The 24,417-nt window shown below is 45.6% G+C and overlaps 1 protein-coding gene across 1 annotated transcript in view; it reads right to left on the bottom strand.

Annotated features, from left to right (window-relative positions):
• Nucleotides 1-24,417, bottom strand: part of LOC116639315 — a 340,505-nt gene that overhangs the window by 44,382 nt on the left and 271,706 nt on the right. The window lies entirely within an intron of this gene.

Below are 24,417 nucleotides of genomic sequence, written 5' to 3'. Positions count from 1 at the left end.
AAAGAAAGAGAAAGAAAGAAAGAAAGAAAGAAAGAAAGAAAGAAAGAAAGAAAGAAAGAAAAGAAAGAAAGAGAGAAAGAAAGAAAGAAAAGAAAGAAAGAGAGAAAGAAAGAAAAAAGAAAGAAAGAAAAAGGAAGGAAGGAAGGAAAAAGGGAAGAAAAGAAAGAGAGAGGGAGGGAGGGAGGAAGGAAGGAAAGGACCTGATTTCTTTTTTCTTTTTAAGATTTTATGTATTTATTTTAGAGAGAGAGTGTGTGTGAGCAGGGGTAGGAACAGAGGGAGAGAGAGAATCTCAAGCAGACTCCCTGCTGAGTGGGAAGCCCAATGCAGGGGCTCAATCTCAGGACCCAGAGATCATGACCTGAGCTGAGATCAGGAGTCAGATACTTAACTGACTGAGCCACTCAGGCACCCTGGACCTGATTTCTAACTCAGGTCTCCACATGGAAATGCCCCATGTGTTGACTGGGCAGGAGCCAAGATCTCATTGCAGGAGGCAGCAGGGCATAACAAAATGGCAAGAGTTTGCAATCCAGACACACCTAGATTGGTTTTCCCACCTTGTCATTGAAGAATGCACAAAGCCAAAGTGTAGAGTGATGCATTTTCACACCCTGAAGCCCCTCTCCCAAGTGACCTGTATCCGGATCAAGAATCAGAGCATTGTCAGAACCCCAAAAGCGTCCTCATGCCCCCTTCCAATCACTCTGTCCACCAAACAAACCTTGATTTGACTTCTACTTCCTTCACTCGTTAGCTGTGTGACCTTCAGCACATTTTCTCGTCTATAAAGTGGAGCTAATAATGCTAATTTAACGAGTTTTATTTCTTGAAGAAGAAAATGAAATAACATGTTTAAAACACCTAGCACAAGGCCTAACATGTCAGAGGTGTTTCATACTTGGGAGTTCCCTTCCCAAGAGGAAGCTTGGAAGGGCCAGACCCCGAGGGGCAGGGGGCATAAAGTGGGGGACGCAGCACTGGCACATCCCTGGGTGAGTCATTTGGCCTTCCTGGGCCTCTGTCTCCTGTCCTGTAAAGTGAGGGCCCTGTAAATGCTGGACTCAACATCACACCCCTCCAGGGCACCTTGCCCAGGATACAAATAAGACATAGCTTTTGCTCCGTAAGAGCTCAGAATCCAGAACTCCCCAGTTCTAATCAGCTATGAGTGGGAACCCCGGCTTCTGTGCAATGGGATAAATATCTGTGAATGCACAAGTGGGGAGACCAGAGCCACCTTCACTGGACTGCTCACCAGAAGGCTTTTGAAATGGAAGTGTCCCCCCTTCCCCTCCCAAATCAGGATCACTTAGAGTTAGGCCCCAGGAATGTGGATGTGTTGCTCATGCCCCAGGTGATTTGGGCGCAGATGATCTGCAGAGACCAAGTGGGAGCTACTAGGAAGGAGTAGGACCAAAGTGGTGCTGAGACTAGGACACACTGCAAGTTAACCATTTCTTGTTAGAATAAATCTCCAAGACCACTTTGCTTCTTCATTTTCCCTTTCCCCTTGACATATGCCCCGAACATACTCTCATTAATTAAGAGCATCCAGCTATTTGAGCTCCAATCAAGCAACTCATTTCTTCTTTCAAACCAGGGTCTGAATTCTCAATTCCTACTGAACCTGGGCTACAGGAAATGACTTAACCTTTTTTTGAGCAGCACCTGATTATGAAGTGACAAGCCCGTCCCAGCACCTCCTTTGAGCAAACAGCCTCCCAGGGCCAAGAACAAGCTATTCCATCAACCGGCCGTCTCCTCGCACTGACAACTCTCTACACCCATTGTCATAAGTGCTAATGGTAAGTGATGGGTATCACTGAGGATGTCCATAACAGCCTTTCCAAAGAATGGACCTCTACAGGGGTGCCTGGGTGGCTCAGTCGGTTAAGCATCCAACTCTTGATTTCGGCTCAGGTCATGATTTCAGGGTTGTGAGATGGACCCCCAGGTGGAGCTCCGTGCTGGGCATGGAGCCTACTTAAGATTCTCTCTCTCCCGACTATAGACTCTGAAAAGCAAACTGAGGGTTCTAGAGGGGAGGGGGGTGGGGGGATGGGTTAGCCTGGTGATGGGTATTAAAGAGGGTACATTCTGCATGGAGCACTGGGTGTTATACGCAAACAATGAATCATGGAACACTGCATCAAAAACTAATGATGTAATGTATGGGGATTAACGTAACATAATAAAAAATAAATAAATAAATAAATAAAGATTCTCTCTCTCCCTCTCCCCTACTTCCCCGTCTCTAAAAAAAAAAAAAAAAGTTCGAATTTGAACAAAAAATAATGGACCTCTATATCCAATTGCCAGCCCTGATCTGTACTAAATAAGGAATAATTATTAATAATGCTAACAGTAGTGATGACACTAGCCAGCCTTTCAAGGCACTGACCACATGCCCAGATACCCCTGGGCACTTCACAGATATTATTTTATTTAATCCCCCCACAAATGGAGTTATTGATCCCAATTCTTCAGCCCTCTTTTTGGCAGTATCCATGCCCTCTGCCATGAGACTGTAATTCTCCCTAGAGATAGAGTGTGTGTCTCTACCCCTTTTCCCTCAGACAATCCTAGGCTAAATCAGTGAACCTGCAGATATCTGAGCAGGAAAACTGGATGTGATATGAAGTCATTAAGTATTGGGATCATTTGTTACACAGCAACAGCTGACCAAACCAGTCCCTGAGGACAGACGTTGGCAAATACATAAAATAAGTTTTATTGGAACTCAGCAACACCCACTCATTTCTGTTTTGTCTATGGCAGCCGGCATGGTACCCAGCAGAGGCAGGTGGTTGCAACAGGGACCATATGATCTGCAAAACCTACACTGTTTACCACCTGGCTTTACAGAGAATGTTTGCTGATCTCTGCCCTAGAACAGGGTTTCTCAGACTTTAACCAGCATCAGAGTCACCTGGAAGCCTTATAAAAACACAGAATACTGGGTCCCAGTTTGAGAATTCTGATTGTGTAGGTCCGGGGTGGGGTTCAAGAATTTGTCTTGGTCTCCCAACCCTCCCCACTCATTGTGCTCCCCACTCACCCCAGACAGCCATCCTGTTCCTTTATCAGGGCATTTGAACTTGCTGCCCCTTTGCCAAGACCATCTGGGCCCCAGATGTCCGCCCGGCCTATTCCTTTGCTTTGTTCAGACCCCTGCTCACATGTCACTGCATCAGAGGAGTTTCCCTGGCCATCCTTGCTAAAAACAAGTCTCCCCAGCCTGTTCGATCTTCATCCCTTTACCTGGCACCCCTTCTTTCTATAACATCTACTATCCACTTACACACACCTTCCCAATTGTCTGTTTCCGTGCACTAAACAGGAAGCTCCCTGAGGGTAAGGATTTGGCTTCAGTCCCTGCCGCATCCCCAGCACTTAGGACAGACCCATGGCAGGGGCTCCATCAGTAGTTTTGAATGAATGAGCAAATGAACAGCCGTTATTTTTTTTTTTTTTTTAAGATTTTATTTATTTATTTGAGACAGAGAGAATGAGAGAGAGAGCACATGAGAGGGGGGAGGGTCAGAGGGAGAAGCAGACTCCCCGCCGAGCAGGGAGCCCGATGCGGGACTTGATCCAGGGACTCCAGGATCATGACCTGAGCCGAAGGCAGTCGCCCAACCAACTGAGCCACCCAGGCGCCCTGAACAGCCGTTATTTAAAGTGGGACCTTCTAGTTCCCATAAGAAGTATCTTCTCTTATTCCCTGCCCCTGCTTCCTTTCAAAAGGACTCAGCAAAGAGCCTAGAAGAAGCAAAGGAAGGTCCGTCAGCTGGCGGCCCTGCCCCTTCAGTGCCCTCGCCCTCCGCCACCCACCAGACTGCCCGGGCTGCAGCTGGACCCCCGCGGTGACATCTGCAGACCACCGGGCCCAGGGCAGCTCCGCCGGGGACTCTGCAGGAGCCCCTGGGGACACACGCTTCAGGACTCACCCGCCAGGACACATGTGACTCTCCCCTGCCTGGACGGCTTCTTCACATCTGCCCCTGTGTACTTTGGCTTCCAAAGCCTGTGTTTACAAATCTGGGTCGAGGAAGGACAGGAATTCCAACAACATGCAATTCACAGAAGCCGGCCAGTGCTTCCTGTTCTGGTTTTTCCTTGTAAGTAGGCAGTGCAGAGAGACGGCAAGTCATCTGTTGGACTCTGAAGCCACACAGACCCCGGTCGTGTCCAGCTGGGACTCTGGGCAAATCACACAACCTCCGTGAGCCTCAGTTATCTCATTTTAAAGGAAGATAATAATACAGATTTGTTATTGGAATTAGAGCCAATATGCAAAGTCCCTTAAGAATTTTATAATATGATTTCTATTTCTGCGTTATGCTCCACTATGTCTATTTTGGGCAGAGTCCCAGACTCGTCCTCAGTTCCATTCTTTCCCTGAGATAAGGGACCATCATCTTGACATTCTATCTCTTAACATAACACAAGACCACCTCCTTCTCCTCTCCCTGTGCGGATCTCCCCAGGAGAACTGGCCGTTCCAAGCGTAGACTCAGGCGCTGTCAGCCTAGGATTTTAACCATGTCTCCATCCCTTCTAGCTGAGTGATCTTGAGCAAGTTACTTCTCTTCCATATGACTCGGTTTCCTAATCTGTGATATGGGGATGAAGGTGGTAGCTGTGGAGCAAACATCGCCAGTTGATGGCTTTAAAGCCTCTTCCCTCCCTCTTCTCATTGCCCCCTGCCATGCAGAAGCTGGGAAACCCATCTCAGAGTCCCCAGCCCTCCTTGCAGCTAGGGCTGTGAATAACTCACTCCGGCCCAAGAGATCCAAGTGGAAGTCTGCCAGGGAGGGCTGACAAAGCTTGAGGATTAAATGATAATATCCCTGTGAAAAGTGTGGGGAAAAGCCTGGCAAATCGTGCATAAATGCCTGTGGAAAGAACGTAGAAAGGTAGAGACTGCATGAGTCAGAATTCAGCTGGAGGCAAGAGGTGAGGCCCGGAGTGGCAGATTTGGAGCAGTGGATGGTGCTAGAAGACAGGATAGAATCTGCGTAGGAGGGGATGCAGGTGTAGACAGGACACAGGTTGGGGCCACAGAAAGGAGCACACGTTCAGGCCCCCTTGAGTGCTGAACCTGGAAACACCCTCAGCCCAGGTTTCAGAACGGGCTAAGGAGAAGCCTGTCCCTGGAGGGAAGCCAATTAAAGGGTCAATCACAGGGATCCACCATTCATCGATGGACTGAGAAGTGCTTATGAATTGGTCTCCACATCCACGGGTTTTATAGAGAGAGCATTCCAGTCACTGTGAGCGTGAACGGTGTCTTTCATCTCACACCGCCTGGTGGCCTGCAGGCCAGACAGGGCTAAGCTCTGTGGGAAGCCCCGGGACACAGGGCTGCAAACAGCAAGGTCCCCTGGGCTGCTCTGCTGGAGCAAAAGTAACCACAGCGCCGCTCTGGAGAAAAAAGCAAACGACCACGTCTGAAATCCCCTCAGGTACCCTGTCCCCAGCTGGAGAGTTGCAATGCGGTGTCCATGGCCTCCATCAAAGAGCAAAAGACAGGAGGAGAATTCCCTGTGAAGGGACCCAATTTGGCTGATTTGGCTGACCATTTTCCTGAATCCAAGTGGGAGTCTCCCACCCCCAAAGCCCCCCACAGGGAGGAGCTACTGGTACTGGGGGAGAAGCTAGTGAACACACCGGGAGCACCGATTCCCCTGAGAGAGTGACTCTCAGGTGCCCCATTGGAGTGACTGGTTGCACAGAGGGCATGTCCGGAGGCTGAAGCTGAGCAGGGGTGGTGCTAGCCAAGCTGGAGACTTCTCAAATATGTAAAAGGTTATATTATGCTGGGCACTCAGTAGCCCTTTGAAAACATGTTTCAAATACCTTCAGGGTCCAGTTTCTTGCAGGATGAACCTAGAACACCACCACGGGAGTGTTCTTTCCAAAATGCAAACCAGAGAGTGTCACTTTCCTGCTCAGAATCTCTGGGGACTCTGCATTAAGGATGTGATTGAAGCTTAGCCTGGCAGATGCTCCTGCTGTTTACTTTTTCTTCATTTCTCTTTCTACACTGGACATCCCAAACTAATTTATATCCAACCCCCTGACACAGTGACTCTTATCCCTGCTTGCCTCTGTACATTATTTCACTCATTCAGTGATTCCTTCATTCACTGAACTCTTATCAAGTGCCTACTGCATGTCTCTGTGTCAGGGACTAAGATAATAGTGAGCAAGAGTGACTTCCTGTTCCCAAAGATCATAGCATTGAATTCAGGAGTTCTCACACCTGGCAGCACATCAGAATCACCCAGAGGGCTTCTTAAAGCACAGAGGTTTGGACTTCATCCCAATATCCCAGGATGGGAAGAGAAGGAAAAGAATCAGCAGGCAAAATTGTTACAAAAGAAATGGGGAGCTAAACTCCAATTTCTTCTGTGACCTCCCTAGGAATCAATAGGATGAGTGGGGAAAAGCTGAGTTTGGGAACCAAAAAGCCTGTCTCAAAATACAGGCATCCGTATATTCTCGCTTTCTGGAACATTCAACGTTTACATGTGTTGTCTGGCAGAAGTCCTAATAGTCCCACTTTACTCTCCAAAGTGCCCTGATTGGGATGATAAATTACATGGCCACTTTTTTCCAAACTCCATTTTACCCTCTCCTACCATGAGAACTTGGAGTCTGTTGAAGATCCCCAAGCCTCAGTTTCACAGTCTACACCACAGTGTGAACAGTACCTGTGTTAGAAAGTGAAAGAAGTAAAAGTAAAAGATCACGGCTACCTCGTGTCTTGGAGAACAGGTGCCTAATTCACAGAAGCCATTATTATTCTTCACCTTGTAGGAAGTAGCCCTCATTTGTTCGCATTGTTCCCTGGCAAATGAAATGATATGTTAAGGATGAGAACACAGTCAGATGAAAAATAGAGCATATATATTCATGGACAAAGTGGCCCTGAATCACCAGGACGTGGCTTAGGTGGTTGTTGGCCAGAACTCATCTTGCATATCTGTTAGAATATTTAAACAGCAGCTCAACCTTCTAGAAAGCAGAGCTTTCCTACCCTCCTCATTGGTTGAGATTTCTCAGAGAGTCGGGTCAAATGTCTCTAATGGGCCCAGATGGAAGGAGATGGAGGCTATAGTCTCATGTCTGGGGCCAGGCAGAGGGAAGAGAGAGACTGACACATCCTCTGTCTGGGTGACCATCCACTCGTGACTCATCACATGGGGAGAAGGGCCCCTCTTGGCCTGTCTGCACCGTGATTCTGCCAGTGATTCACTGATGCCCACCAGGAAGCCCCCTTTTTAGGTCCTCTTTCTGGGCTCTTCGATTAGCATTTGGGGCCGAAGGGAACCTAGAGGGAGACGGAGATGTAAAGATCTGCCAACTGGATGGAGTGTGGCTTGACCCAGAGGCAGTGAGAGACAAGGACAAGAGGAAGAAATGCTAGCATGCCTGGTTCCCTGGGTGGAATCTTACAAGCAGCTAGAGAAGAAAATTTTAATGCACAATGATGGATATTCATAATATTTCAGAGATCCTCAAGGGCTGAGGATTTCCCACGGACAAAGGAAAGGCCTAGAGCTTTACAGAAATCAGAAATCTCTTTGGATGAAGTTGCATGAAGGAATAGCCACATGAACAGATTGCTTAAAAGTCTAAGGTATTCATCTGAAGATAAAGTCAATCAGCATAGAGAAGGGGTCCGTAGACTCTAGAATAATAAGGAGACTGAGACAGGAGTTATCCAGCTCTGTTCTAGGACAGGCACTGAGGCTGGTAAGTATTTGAGTCTCTAGAATCATTCTGAGTTCTCAGGTGTGGGTCGAAAATAAGTGATTAGTTTTCCCAGAGTGTGATAGGCAAATGAGTACAGCATAAATACAGAAAGAACACTTACTTTAGTAGTTATGCATTTATTCCTACCATTAGTACATACAGCCCATAATATTACATGTATCTTTCTTTGAACAAGATTGGGTAAAAATATGCAAACTTCTTTCTTTCTTCAGACATGCCAAGTCTCAGAGCCCATGCAGTTCTGTCTACCTGAAGTGTTCTCCAGCCAACCCTCACCTGCCCTTCTCCTCCCTACAGAGCTCAGTCCAACACCACCTTCATAGAGAGTGGCCTTCCCCGGCCACTATGTCAGACATGAGTGTCCCTGCTCATCCTCTCTCCAGCCTGCTGCCTTTTTCTTACGAAGCACTTCCAAGATCCTGGTTTATTTCTTTATTCCATGTCTCTGTCCTCCTGAAGGTAAGTGCCATGAGAGGAGGAGCTCTGTCTTAATTTTGCTCCATCTCCAGCATCTTGCCATTGCTTGACCCATAATAGATGCCTAATACCTATTTATTGAGTGAAGACCTATTGAAATGAATTATGACCTCAGTAGTGACATTCTGGCATGCAAGAAATAAGTATGAGCTGTGGCTAGGGCATGGTGAAATGTGTGGCACCCTGGATATGGCCACAGGAGGAGATAAAATGTTTGGTGGTAATTATACCTGTCTCCCCTCCAGCTGACCTATAGGTGAGCCACAGACCTGGGAGTGAGGTAGGGATGGACAATATGCCTTATGGTGGTAAATATGGACTACAGAACCTGGCTTAGAATTGAGTCCAGAATAGGCTTCCTGTTCCTTCCTCTTCTGAGGAGCTCACTCACCCCATTGCAACCATAAAACTTCAGGCCTTCCTCCTCTCTTCTCTCTCTCTCTCTCTCACCCTTCCTACCCCTCCTTCACTCTGCCTCAGGGTGAGGTCTGCTCCAGTGGATTGACTATGGCAAAGGTAAGAGCTGAAAGAACATGTGTGACTCGGAAGAGAGAGAAAAAGACATAGCATGTCAGTGCTAGCCAGGGGCCCCGGTCCCAGCCTCACCAGTCAGAAAAGCCATTCTTTCATGCGAAGGAGGAAGCCAGGGTAGAAGCTTCCCCTCCAATTCTTCTGAGACTGTGGAAGTTTCTATGTGGAAGAGGGTAAGTGCAGGAATAGTCAGAAGAGAATGGTTCTCTAGTAGAGTCAAGGTCACACATGCATCTGTGTGAAAGGGAAGACAAAGACCACTGTGAACAACGATGAGCTCCTGGATATCATAAATTATGTCTTGGATACCACTGGCCCTAACATATATCTCTATGCCTGGCCAATGGTAGTGGCCAATAAGTGTGTGCTTAACAAAGTGTGCTGAAAGAATGGAAGACTGTATGAATGAGTAAATGCACTAGTGATGGAGTGAGTAAAATATGTATTATACATTAGCCTCTTATGAATCTTGTTAATATGTCTAATCTTAAATCCTGATCACCTTAAGATATATACAAAAAAAATGACTTTACAAATATGTAAGGGTGAGACCCAGAACCTGGACCATAGTGCCCCCACTAACTTCTGGTCAGCGTGTAAACCCTCTTAGAATAACTTTCAGCTCCAAGGAGGTTGAATTACTTAGAGTAGGTGGTCCATATCATCTGTGATCAATCAATAAGCCATCTCTGTCTGCCTTCCATCTCTTGAGCAGGGGATCTTAACTTGGGTCCATGGACTTTGCAAGGATTAGAGGACACATTTCCAGAGGTCTGTGAACTTGGATGTGGAAAAAATGCACATTTATTCTGACCCATCTCTAACTGAAATTCAGCATTTTTATCACATGTGAATGTAGGCAACAAACCCCAATATTAATAAGATCTGTGATTTTATCATCAACAGGAATCACAGATAATTTCATATCATGCATCAGCTTTTGCAGGTATTTGTGTCTACTTCAAAATTACACTACTTATTGGACCTCTTAGACCTTATTTAATGCCTTCATAAATAAGCATGTGCCATACCCACATAATCATACCCCTGAGATGATCCTTAATGACCCCACCTCCTGGTATTCACACCCTGGATAATCTTCTCCTGTGAATGTGAGCTGAACCTAGTGACCTGCTTCTAATGCATAGAGTAGGGCAAGAGTGAAAAGTCATGCACAAGATGAGACTATAGAGACAGTGACTTCTGTCTTGCTTTCATTCTCTCCTGCTTACTCTGATGAAGCCAGCTGCCATGTGTGAGCTGCTCTATGGAGAGGGACTAAGGGTGACTTCTGGCCAACAACCAGTGAGGAATTAAAGCCCTCAGTTCAACCTCCCATGAAAAACCAAATCCTGCCAACAACCATGTGAGTGAGCTTAGAAAGCAATTTCATCCCCAGCCAATCTTAAGAGACTGCAACCCTGGCCAATACCTGCATTGCAGCCTCAGGAGAGACCCTAAACCAGAAGCCCCAAGCTAAGCCACGCTCAGATCCCTGACCCACAGAAACTGTGAGATAATAGATGTCTGTTGCTCTAATATGCTAATTTTGTTGTGCAGCAATAGATAATGAATACAGTTATCTATCTATCATCTATCTATCTATCTATCTATCTATCTATCTATCTATCTATCATCATCTATCTATCTATCTCCTGATTGGTAAGTGCATCTCAATATAACTAGTTTCCTTCTATCTATCTATCTATCTATCTATCTATCTATCTATCTATCTATCATCTATCTATCTATCTCCTGATTGGTAAGTGCATCTCAATATAACTAGTTTCCTTTGAGGAGGGGTCCTGGGCTTCACCAGTCTGACAAGGTGGTCCACGCCACCCAGAGGTTAAGATCCCCTACCTCAGATTCTGTTTTGGAGAGACTCTGGTTCTGGAAGGGGCGTTAGGGCATAGCATACATCTGAAGTCACATCCTCCTGACCTTGGAGGTAGCAAAGGGAAGGAATAAGGAGAACCAAGGAGTGAGGTTTGGTTCAGCTGGTAGGGTGTCACAAGTTGGAGCATTTTCATCAAGATTTTCATCAAGATAGCCAGAAACATCAAAGGGAGGTAAGACAGCTGAGAACCCAGGTGTTAAGTTTGAGCCCAAAGTTGGAAGGGTAACAAAGCAGAGGGTAGATGGAGAAGCCAGGGATGGAACTAGGAATGTCAGACCTGGGGAGAGAAGAGTCGGCCTGGCTATGCAATGCAGGGGTCCTAAGCACACGCTGCGTCTCAGGTGCTTTGTCCTGGTATTTTTTAAGGGCAAGACCAGCACAGAGAATATAATTCCATCTCCCATTCCGAGTAGGAATCTCATGTTGGCTGATAGGGATTTAGACAGTACTTCCCTGCCCTCTCATCTGAATGGTAAGCTCCTCGAAGGCAGGGTCCCCGTGTCCTTGTTTCCTCGGTACCCCAGAGATGGACAGCAGCATAAACTTTCATACATCGAATATCTGCTAAGTGATGGTGCTGCACTTGGGAACCACAGATGAATTAGGCTCAGTCTCTGCCTCAAGTTGTTCATGGTCTAAAGAAGGAGTCAATAAAGACAGATAGTGGCTTTAGAAAGCCCTAATTCAAATATGAGCTGCATTTCCTAACTGTGCTTCCTAATTTGGTGGTTCTCCAAGCCATGATTTTACATCTATTAAAAGGAAGGTAGTAACACTCATTTCCCTGGGTTGTGAAACTTTAAACCAGATGATATGTTTAGAGAACACCACTCAAGGCATGACATGTCATGGGTCTTCTACCTCACCTCCTATTCTGCTTCCAGTCTTCGGTCGCAAGGCCCCAGGGTTTATATGAGATCTAAGTCCTGTGTGAATGTTGTAGCCATGTGCCACAGCCCATGAGCTCTCAGAGGCAGGGACCATGTGGAACTCATTTTCTCAACCCCAGTGAATGGAAGAGCACGGCCTCAGAGTAGGGGCTGCTCAACACATGTTTGATAAATGATTAAGATGATAAATGACAAATCCTAGAAAATCCTCCAAAATTGAGTGCAACAGCCCTCCACAAGAAAGATCATCATGAGCTGGAGGACTGGGACTTTGACCCTGCTCTTAAAAAAATGCGGAGGACTTGGGTGAGTAGATAGGACCTGGTAGCAGAGAAAGATCCAGAGGCTACACACCAGCCTTACAACAGTGGTCACCTCTGGGCAGGAAGGAGAGGTATGTGATGGGGAGGGACACAAAGGGAGTCTTTGGCCTCTGCCAAGTTTTCTTTAAAAAAAATAAAATATCACAATCAATTGCAGCAAAACATCAACATGCGTTAAATTGGAGGCGTAGGCACAAGGGGACTGTTACAGTCCCCCTGCTTCTTTCTGTGTTAGAAATATTTCGTGCTGAAAGAGGAAGGAGGAGCATTTCAGATGGGAAGAATGCTGGGTAAATGCAGAGGGGTCGGGAGACTGTAGCAAGGACAGAACAGGGAAGGCCTGAGGTAGATTTGTCTGCGGACCCTACAAGCAGAGTGTCCCCAGTGAGGGGGCAGGGAGCAAGTTGGAACTGTCCTTGGTCCTGTCCTTGGTCCTGAACGAAAACCCCACCCTTGGACACTGTTATTTCTGGTTATCCTAGAGCACTGGAGGTTTCTGCCCAGTTCCCCAAGTGCTCATTGGTCTTCTTGGTATTCTCTAACTTAATGTCTTTAAGTCCAATTTTACCTAACTGCTGCAAAAAAAGAGCATAACATGAGTATTTCCCAGCCTAATAATAGTATCTACTATTGATCAAGCTGTCGTGTGTGGCAGGCACTGATAGCAGTTTTTATACATTGCTTCATACTGTTATAATTAGCCCCATTTTACAGATGAAGAAACAGACAGAGACCGAGATCACATAAATGGCGACATTGAGATTAAAGCACATCACATAAGTACATAGCCCAGGAATAAGCTAATCATTCCCTGGTCCATGCAAATAGGCCTTAACTCAGAAGAAACTAGCCCTTATGAAGTCATTGGCTCAATACTTTCCAGATTTTTTTCTATCTACAAAAGCAGGATTGTGGATTCCAAAAAAAGACCACGTGGGTGAAAGTATCTTTAAACTATCAAGTCCTCTACAAATGTTGGCAGCTCTCTCTAGGCTTATTATCAATAGGAATGGTGATAATGAGGATAATAAGCTTTCTGCAGATGTCAACAACATAAACCATATTCTACTTCCATTGTCCATGGAGGGGGGAATATATACATATCATATATATATACATACACATATTGAGAGAGAGAGAGCCCCAAGATAGAGTGGGACAGACCTGGATGTATGGCGTCATCTCAACATGTATTAGCAATGTGATGGTGGGAGAGTCATTCAATAGCTTCCCATGTTGTGTCTCCAGCTGAAAAGTTGTCATGTCAGACCAGAGTAATCAGTAAAGACAAGAGATAACATGTGATGAGTTAGCCTAGGATAATTATGGTAACTGATGATGGTGCCAGAAGCTATTATTTATTTATTTATTTTTAAAGATTTTATTTATTTATTTGACAGAGAGAGACATAGCGAGAGAGGGAACACAAGCAGGGGGAGTGGGAGAGGGAGAAGAAGGCTTCCCGCTGAGCAGGGAGCACGATGCAGGGCTCGATTCCAGGACCCTGGGACCATGACCTGAGCTGAAGGCAGACGCTTAATGACTGAGCCACCCAGGCACCCCCAGAAGCTATTTATTAATTGCTTGTGGCCTGGCACCAGGCATTGTGTTGGGCACTTTATGCACATTAGCTTCTATCCTCATTAAGGCCCTAGGAAGTGTCAATTATTCTCTCCATTTTAAAGATGAGGAAACTGAGGTTCAATGAGCCCTTACTGTCAGCTCAATCAGATGGAATGTGACTCATCCATAAGCAGATGGCACTTGAGAGGCTGGATGACAGGGACTGGCAGGTACAAGGTGGCGCTACTCTTCAATCTGTCTAAAGCCTAAGCAGGTACTCCCATCATCAGGTCTCACTCCAAGCCGGTGCCTGGAGAGAGAAAACCTCACAGGCAGACACACAGTTGAATCAAAATTCCAAATTCCACGGATGGTGGAATCCAGTCTGGCTCCCCCGATGCTCAGAGGCCAGCTGCCACTGGCTCTCCTTTTCCCGAAGGTCTGGATCTAAGGGAAACCTGCCCTCCAAGCAGGACAGAGCCAGTGCAAGGGAGCTAGGCTCCCTCCTTTCTGCCTGGAGAGCAGGAGAAGAGATAGGAGGGAATTGTGCCAAGGTCACTGTGTTCCCGGTCAGCGTGTTCCAGCTTTGAAGTCAGAGAGCTGCCAGTGTCCAGGCAAGAAGAATGCTGCCGGGTGCTCCACCTGCCAGGCCTCTGATGAGCTCCAGCTGGGCCTCGGCCTCCACACAGCTGCATGCTGCAGAGAGGCCACGCTCACCGAGACTGCCTTTCCAGCCCCGGCGGTACCCCTAGGAACCTGTGACTGGGGAGAAAGCCAAGCCATGGAGCACACAACGGCCTCACAGATGTGCCCAGGTACCTTGCTCCCAGCGCCTCTGCAAAGCAGCCAGGCATGCCTCCATCACCAAATCCCATGAGAAGAATTCTCCACACAGCCCTTGGGTCTCTCTTCCTTCTGTCACTTTACTTATAACTTTTCTTTAATTCATTCAGTCCTGGACCCCTAGAAAAGGTTTATTGTGCACCCACTAGGAACAGGTCCCACTCAGAGCTGGATCCTGGGGAGAGCACAAGTGTCTTGGAACAGCAATGCCATGACCCACATGCTCAGCACGTCCTCCCATCCCTGAGCCTAGCCACCCAGAGCAGGCCAGCTAGCTCAGACATGGGCATGCTGGGGATGGCCACCTCCTGCACTTAGGGCAAGCCCCAGTTTGCTGTTCTCACAGGGGACCAGGACTGACGATGTAAGGGGAATGTGGGGCCACTTGGAGATGCAGGAAGGAAAAATACCATTCAAAGCACTAAAGTGTACAGTTTTTTCCTTTCTTCCACAGCCTTGCCCTTGACTTGCATGGTGGTTTTTATTTGCCATTTAATGTCATTCTAAGTAAAGCATAATTACAATTGTAAATTACTAGCATCAATTTTAGCCTACGTGTTTATATTGTACTTCATGTTAAGGGCAAATGTGAGAGCATTTGACTCGTGCAGAATCACTAGTATTACACAATTTGTATTTTGTCGCTCATGCATGTGTATATATTTTGTTCTTACCAGAACAGTGGAACACAGCACAAACAACTCAACTATTTGATTTCACCTTCTCAACATACACGCATTTCATCAACAGTCAATGGCAGTGGCAGCTTCCTTAAAACATATTTGGTACTGGCTTTGAGTCTTGCCAACTCCCATGAATCATGGGTCTCCCAGAATTCTGTCCTCACGGGGCATGGAAAGCACTCTGTGTGACTGGGGTGGCAATGAACAATGGATACAGTATTGTGCCTATCTCCTCTGATCACTCTGTTGCCCCATCGGACTTCACTCACAAAGCTCAAGTTCAAAGATAAGCTTATTGAGAATTCCAAAATGGTAACAGCATAGTATGACACCAAGCATGGGGCTCTTTTGAGTATGAGGCCCGATAGGACTTTCCTGGCTGCACAAACATGAAGCCAGCCCTTTGGAATGATGCTCTAGTTAGGAATCTTGACTATAAGCACTTATGTGGCCAACTGTTTTGACTGTCATAAAAGATTTAACCTTTCTGGGTGTAATTTTATCTTCCTAGAGGCTTTCGCCCTGTGGTTTGCAGATCAAGTGGGGGTGATGGGTGTAGACATGAAAACCAGGGAAAAGGTCTCCTAGAAGAGCCCACACTCATACCAGCTTATGTAGTGGGTAGAGCCAGATTCAAAGCCCTGTTTCACCACTGAATAGCTTAGTTACACTTGGCAAGTGATTTAGCCTTCTGAAGTCTCGATTTCTTATGTTGTAAAACAGGGGTAATGGCTACCATATCTCAGAGGAACTGCTAGAATTCAAGATAACTCGGGGGAAGTCCCTGTGCCTAAGGGACACAAAATTAATGAGCAGTATTGTACTGTTTTTGTTAAAACACTTCAGGTTTCTGAACTTCAGCTGTCCTGGTTGCTCCTAATACCCCCCAGATACTCCCTAAATCCCTTGTTGCCTACAGACACACATGTCTGGCAGAAGAGGCAGAAATGTGCTATGAAGGAAGGTGAGTGGTTCGGTGGGTTTCTGACTCAAGCAGACATGGGTTCCAATTCCATCCCCATTTTCTGCTTGGCCCTGAACACATGACTTCACCTCTTAGGGTCTCAGTTACCTTGTGGGTAATGCAGAGGAGAGGAATGATCCTAAGGGCTGCTTCATGAAGCCATGGTAGGGATTCCATGGGCTCTATGGAGTCTGCTCCACTTAGCAGAATGCTGGGCTCAGAGCAATGCTCGGTCATTTATCCCATGTGTCAGTTACCTGTCTGCAAAATGAGGATGCTGGTAGTCCACACAGCATGAGGTTATTTCCAGGGACAAATAAGAATGTCCACATAAAGTTATCAAATACAGCACCTGGTACATAGTTAAGGCATCATGACTATGAAATGTTAGCAATGATAATAACTGGTAGTTATCACATTATTGATGATAGCAGATAACCACCACAATTCTCTCTCCCCCCTGCGCTGGGCGTCCCTGACAGTGCCCAAGAGCACCTCCTAGTTCAGTGTCCAGTTTCAGCTTTTGCTGGGGTCACTTCAACACCCTTCCCCACCAGAGAATACAGTTTACCCAAGGACTGAGTATATTTTTGTTTTTGAAGATGGAGAACAAATCCAAGTTCCAAAGCACAGACTTCTTCAAAACAAGACAGGGCTCCAGACAAGGCCATGGCCCTGACTTTTAGGAACTGGAAGGAGGTGTACTTTCTAGTAACCTCTTGGAGGAAGATGATAGCTACAGTTGTGAATCAAGGTCTCCTTGTCCTCTAGCCTAGCTTCCCTGTTAGAAGCTGTGGGATTATCTTGCTTCAAACAATCACAGAGCACCAGCCTTTGTCCCCAAGCTCCTTCACCCTTCTTTCTGTAACAGGGAGACATTCCCCATGAACCCTGAGTACATTATCCAGGCCACAAGGTGGCCACTATATGCATCCCTTTCAGATAAACCTCTTGGCTTCCCCAACCCAATACAGGCCCACCTTGGTTAGCTCATTTTTGCACTCAACAAAAACTTCTTGAGCACTTACTATCTGCCAAGTATAGTGCTAGACACTCAGAGACAGACCTGCTGAGTTAGAGACAATCTGTTTTTTGTGTGTAAGCCAAACTATAAATAGAAGTTATTAATATAATGTGTTAAAATGCAGTGAGGAAGGAGGAAAAGGAGCACCATGGAAACCCAGAAGAATAGAAGAGGGACTTAGGTAGGGTTTCAGCATGAGCTGCAGAAGGTGACACCTGATCTAATCAAGAAAGGAAATTGCTATTTCTCACCTATAACTTTACTAAGTCATTCATCTCACACACACACATGGAGGAGGTGACCCTTCCCTCCAACCCACTCACGTTCTCTGGCGGCCCCCCATGCCCGGCCATCTTGGCTCTCAGCACACAACTCTAGAAGTGCTCATTCCATCATCTGACCCCCGGACCAGACTGTAAGCCCTGGGAAAACAGCAACAAGTCCAACCAGGTTCTCTGTCACAGCCACAACCCTTAACAAAGAGCCCAGCTTCTAGTAGGCATACAGTTAATATTCATCACATTGAATAACACATCTTTTGAGAACCTAATATTGTGAAAGCCCCATGTTGGTTCATGGTGATACAAGTTCGACAAATATGCTTACATAAGTAATTAACAAGTGGAGTTGACAAATGGAAATATTAAATGAATGATACAGATTGAAGAAGTTGGGAAGAGTGGCATGTTCAATTCAGCTCAATTAGATTCAGTCCAACAAACATTAACTGTGCCTTCTGAGAGAAACATTCTATGAACAAGTAAGGATACAAAAATATATCAGAAGAAGGAAGCCCTTACACTCACATGTAAACTTAGAGGAGAGAATACAAGTGCACAAAATAAAGATCTACCTAAATCAGAGGCCATGAAGTTTCAAGGGCAGGAGCCTCAGAAAAGATTTTAGAAGGGCTTCAGAATGCATCTTGAAGTAAAGCACTTCTCCCATGTGGGTTCAGATTGAGTGTGGGGAAGAACTCATTCTGGGAAGAGAAAATACCAGAGGCAAGTAGGAAGAACATGGGTGGTGTGTTTTGGAAAGTCCAGCTTGACAGTCATCTACAGACAGTGCTCAGGAGGAGAAAGAGCCCGGCTTCAGTGACTCAATGACCCAACCAATTCTTCCAGAGCCTCCTATATCCACAGTGTTGCAGCCCCAGGACCCCAGGTGTCTGTGGAGTGGACACAGTCTGCTTTTGTCCACCCAATACCTCTGCTTCCTTGGAGGGCCATCTGCCTGCCCCCATTCTGCATGGTCTTATTAGGACTTCAGTCAGGGTAGCCCACCCCAAACCCCAGCCTCAGGGGTGGATACCAAAAGCTCCATCACAAAAACCAATCCCCTGCAGTAACAGGGCGGCCCAGTGGCTGGCACGTGACTCAAGGATGGCCATTAATATCTTTTCCTAGATTGATACATAGACATTGGGAAAGAGAAGTACCTTTTTAGCTGATGTTGATAAACTGGGAGAAAATGAATTGGAAATATTTGTGGCCATCCTCTCTGCCCCATAGAAACAGCCTGCCAGTGGCATGAAGCCAACACACAGAGGAAGCCAAGCTGAAGAATGGAGAAAGGGCCTGATAACAGGTTTTAACAGATGCCTGCGTTTTTAAACTTGGATGGATCCATTAACAGAAATGCAGAAGTCAGGAGGATGAGCTGACATCCAGAGAAAGATGGTATCACCCCAAATCACCAAATCCAGAGCTATAAGAGATCATAAAAAGATTCGGCTCAACCAGTCATCTGATGCTCGTACTTTCTGTTTTCCCCATAGTTAAGTTTCACTCCGCTAGCTTCCTTCAGTCAACAATGTTGATTAAACATTTGATCAGTTTGGTGAGCAAAGCATTAAGGGCCTTCTTTCTGAGGAGCTTACCATTTAGTTGAGGGGAAAGGAAACCAATGAATACATAATATAGTGTCAGGTTTCAAATGTAGGCTATTAGGAAAAAATGAAGAGGGTCTCATGATGGCTTTGGGTATGCTGCGTTAGATTAGGCAGCCAGAGAAGGGCTCTTGAAGGAGAGCATACATAAGCAGAGCTTGAATGATGGGAGGAAATAAGTCATACAACTACCTGGAGAAAAAGAGGAAGGCTGTTCCAAGCCTAAGTCACCGAGATAGGGGAGTGCTGACAGGGCCATCAGACGCCCCCGAAGCTAGGTGTGTGCAGAGATGGGAGGGCATGGGAGAGACCTGCAGGGGAGGAGGTCATGGTAGTAGTCAGTGGGCTTGGTGAGCCACAGTGAGTATGACCAAAAACCATTAGACAGTTTTAGGTAGGGGATGCCCATACAAAGAATACCTGTGAGAGTCCTGACCCAGGTTCCATTAATTGGAGATGGACTTGACTTGAAAGTAGAGAAAGACAGTAAGTGGGCAGGAAAATAAAAAGGAGGTCAGGCAGGTGAGCCGTACAGAGCTGGGAGCAGCAATAGAAACACAGCTGAGATGTTTGGAAGAGGGGCAAAGATGATGGATGCAGTGGAAATTTTAAGTAAAACCCAGTGGTTCAGAAACCAGAAGAGGGAGGATGGCATCCTACTTTGGTGGGCTTGGATGTCAGGCTGAAGGAATGACTCCTTATCAGGTGGGCAACGGGGAACCATTAAAGGTTTTTGGAAAGGGAGGGTGACCTCATTCTCTGCCTCAGCAGATCATAATCGTGTCCCAGGAGAGGATGTGTGTTGAAGTAGGAATAAGCATGAGCTGGAATTCAGGCAGCGCTAGTTCAAGCACAGATTCCACTCTTACTCTGTCATCTGGGACCACCCATGAAAAGAATGAGACCAAGGAAAGAAATCAGAAATATATCAAAGAGGTGCCTCATCTCCCACAAGGAGTGGAGGGGGCAAACTACTTTATCTTTGTAAATAAAACTTTATTGGAACACAGGCACACTGTCCATGTACACATCATCTTGCGCACAACAATGGCAAGGTTGCGTGATGGTCATAGAGACCATATTCCTGGCAAAGTATGAAATAATAACTGTCTAGTCCTCCTCAGGAAAAGCTTGCTGGCCCCTATCCCTCAAATCTTACAGACTCAAACTTGATATAATAGGTTGGCCATGGTGCAGAAGGAGAGAAAACATAAAAACTCCTGGATTCACACATAGCAACCTAGAAGGGAGGGGAAGTGAACAGGATTGGCAGTTTTCCCTAGGCGTAGGGGAAAAAATATTTTCTCCTGACAGACAGTCAGACAATGGCAGTTTTAGTGTGAGATAAAGAGATCAGAGATAGAAATGGACAAACACAGATGAGAAAGATGGGCAAACCAAAGAGAGAGAGCAAGCCATGGAGACAGGTGAAGAGATAGTATTTGATATATTTCCAATTTATTTATATAATATATCTGTATGCGTGTGCATGTATACATGTGTATGTGTGTATATCTGTATCTATATACCAGTGTATATATAGTAGCCCCACTATATATAGTAGTATTAAGAAGGCCCTTAAATATCCTCAACACAAAGAAAACTTCTTGGGTGGAGATGTCAGAAAGTCATTTCTTCATTCCAAACTGTCCTGAGATAGAAAATCAGGACATATTGTCCCAAGGGGTAACTGTGTTGACAGAGACTAAGACAAGATCAATACTGGGTTTTGATAGTAAAGTTTGCAGTACGTGGAGGTAAATAAGACCATGTTCCCTGAATGCTTTTATCAGAAATATCGGCTGCAGGTTTATGAGGCTTCCTTCCCAGTCTGTCTCTTTCTGAGCTTATAAAAGTGCTTTTAGGGGATGTCTTACTGATTGCAAATATCACAAATGGAAGTAATGAGTTTTTAAAACCACAACCGCCCCCCCCCCCAAGAAAACAAAGCTGTTTCCTGATTTTAGAGACAGGAAGAAGGGCCTATTATCCCAGGGAAGAAGAGTCTGGCTAGCCTCGGGAAAAGCCACAACCCCTTTTCTGAGTACACGCCATCAATCAAGACCACAGTCTGATGACTGAACGGTATCAAAAGCCTTGCCAGAGGTAGAAGAGAGGGCTCAGGAGAAAGGAAAAGAGAGTGAACTAGGGAAGATCCTTCCATGCCATTCACCAGCTTTGCTCTGGAGTGATTCATGGTACCTGGTGCAGAGGCTGATAAACCAGGATCTGAATTCCAAATCTGACACAGGGTTGCTGGTGGATCCTGGGCAAGAAGTGAATGTTCACCACTTTGTTTGAGGACCTACAAATAGTTTTCTATGGTTGAGGTAGGTGGCACTTGTGGGGACAGAGCAGGAGGCAGCGGGGATGAGAATGACAATACACAACTACAACCATGCCCACCACAATAATAGCTGTCATTGCCCGAGTATTTGTGCCCAAAAGTGCTTCAAGTGGCTTAAAATATGAACTCCTCTTCTCATGATAGCCTTCAGAGGCGAGTTATTACGATCACGAGCTCCGTGAGATAAATGAGACTCAGAATGGCGAAGTGAAAAAAGCAAAAATTTGAATCCAGAAAGCCCACCTGAGGGCCTGCAGGGTTATCCACTCTGCTCTGTGTCTTCTACGATGAGGCTGGAAAGATAAGCAGGAGTTAGACCATAGTATTAATTTCCTACAGCTGTCGCAACAAATGACCACAAATTGGGTGGCTTATAACAACAGAAATCGATTCTATGTCAAGGGCCATGCTCCCTTTGAAGGCTCTGGTAGAGGATCCTTCTTTGCCTCTTCCAAACTCCGGTGGCTCTTGGCAACCCTTTGCTTCTTGGCGTATAGGTGTATCACTCCAATCTCTGCTCCCATCTTTACATCACCCTCTATTCTGTGTCTCTGTGTGTCCTCACTTCTTCTTACAAGGACATCAGTCATTGGATTTAAAGCCCACTCTGACCCACTATGACCTCATCTCAATCCTCAACTAATTATATCTGCAAAAATCCTATTTCAAAACAAGGTCATGTTCTGAGGTTCCAGGTAGACATGAATTTTGTGGGGACATTATTCAACCCACTACAATCATGAAGCCCTTAAGTTCTAACCTTATCTTGCAGGGGCTAAAGAGACAAGGCTCTTTCATCTAGCGCTCCTTGGGTTATAAGTGATAGAAACTCAGCTCAAATTGGCTTAAGCATAAAAGGCATTTATAAGTTCAGGTAACTAAAAAGCCTAGTTATACACTTTAGGTATGAAAAATTTCAGGCAGATCTGCTTCCAGGAGCCCAAACTAATACCTTATCTCACCATCTCTCAAGTCTAATTTCTCTTGTGTTGGTTTCCATGAAGCATAAATTCTGCCCAAATCCCTGGCTGATAGCTAAACTATGCATACATGGGAGAGAGGCATACATGGGAGAGAGGCATACGGGCCAGCAAAAAGCATAGAGATCAGGAGGAAGTCTACTCTTTAAAGATAGAGGGACAAGGGATGAGATCTGTGAGTGTTCTGTTCTCTTTTGTTTTGTTTTTTTAACTCTGCACCACTTCGCACAGCTTGGGGAGCAGAAAGCTGAAATCTTATGGGCTTGAAATCTCAGGAGACAGAGCCCGGGGTTAACAGACAAATTAGAAATACGGGGTGGGGGGGAATCCCTAGGGAACAAAATTACTGAAAGTGTGAGTCCCATTGTTGCCCAAATTCTTGACAAATAACCAAGTTATGCAGGCATCTGAAAGACTCCCCAGGAACCAGGCTAAAGAAGCCACAGGAATAGAGCAAAAATATCAGGTACTACAATCCTTTCAAGCCAGGCAGGTTAAGTGCTTCCAATAACAAAAATCCAATAATCCTCAGAAGAACACAACATAATACAGAGTCACTACAATGTATTATCTGCAATGCCCCATTTTCAACCAAAAATTATTCCATGTGCAAAGAAACAGATAAGAAGAATTCACACTCAGGCCTTAGGAAATGACAATACCTGGGAACGGATGTTGTAATTATCAGACAAAAGTTTCAAAATATGGTAACAATGAATGATCATGTAAGGAATGAAGAAAACAATCAGTGAATATGTAATAGGAAGATAAATCAATAGAAACTATCTCATCCAAACAACAGAGATTAAAAGTAGTGAAAGAAAATAGACAGAAGCTCAGAGCCCTGTGGGAAAATATCAAGCATGATCCAGCATGTGTAGAATTAGAATCCAAGGAGAAGAAAAGAGGTAGAAGGGGGCAGAACAGTTCTTTGAATCAATAATGGCGCCACACTTCCCAAGCTGGCTGTAAAGAGGGTAAGGGAGCCAGCCTTCTTCACATAAACTCAGATCTTCCTCAGGACAGAATTAGCTTTGGAACATTTGGCCCAAAGGGTCACAGCTGAAGGACAGCTCTTAGATGGTGGCCTGTGGGCGAAGCAATGCGGAAGTCAGAAAGACCTAACGTGAGAAATCATGTGACACTGACTGGTCATTTCAATGCCTCGAATGCTTCATATCCTCATCTGTAATATGGGGTGTCTCCTATGCAGGTGATCTTGCTCTCCCGTCCTGAAGTGGCATATGAGGAGCATATCTTTTTTACTAATTTTTTTTACTAATATATTTTATCTCTCCCACAGAACATAAATTCCAGGAATGGGGGGGGGGGGGTTTTTTTTTTTTTTTTTTTTGTCTGATTGCTCACTCCTATATCCCCAGCACCAAGAACAATGGTCAATGTGTGATAGGTACCCAGTAAATATGGGTTGGAAACAGACACGTGTGACTGAATCAAGGAGCGGGTTGCCAGCAGAGAGCCTGCAGAGTGTGGAGGCTCAGTGAGCAGTCTTTTCCTCTCCTCCCACACTCAAGGAAATGGATCTGCCAGTTACTGAGGGACTCCGCTCTCGGCTCTGGATGCATTCTCATCCCAGTCAAAATAAGATGATTATTTGGCTGAGTGAGACAGGAAATGACCAATAGCCACAACTAATGACACAGCTCCGGGCCTGGGAGACGAAAGAACAGCTCTGTGCAGAGGGAGCAGCGAGGGAGCCACAGGAATATGAGACAGAAGCATTTTTTAAGGATTATTCTTAATGAAATGATGCAGCTTGCCTTCCAGTTATTCTTTGATAAATCTGACACTCACCTTACACAACTCAACTAGGATTTAGTCAGATGGAATCCTCCCTGCCTCTACACCCACTTCTCAGGAAAAGGGTAAATTGTACTCAACAAATGAGAGAATTAGAGTCCTGCTTCTCTTCGGGGCCACAGACCTGTGCCAGGACCCGACAAATATTATGGACCCTCTGCCCAGAAAAAGAAAAACACAGACAGACAATGTTTTGCATATAATTTCAGGGTGTTAAAGATCCCATCAGCCAGATCCATGAACCATATGGTCTGAGACAAAGTGCTCCATTTTGCAGATGAAAATACCAGGGTGCAGAGAAGGTAGCCCAAGGTCACATAGTAGGGTCTCTAATAAGAAACAGCTACACACCAACCCCCTAACTCCTAGTATCAAGTCCAATGTCATATTCA

Source organism: Phoca vitulina, unplaced genomic scaffold (assembly GCF_004348235.1).
Source record: "Phoca vitulina isolate PV1807 unplaced genomic scaffold, GSC_HSeal_1.0 scaffold18, whole genome shotgun sequence".
Taxonomy (NCBI): domain Eukaryota; kingdom Metazoa; phylum Chordata; class Mammalia; order Carnivora; family Phocidae; genus Phoca; species Phoca vitulina.
This window is presented reverse-complemented; position numbering and strand designations above follow the sequence as displayed.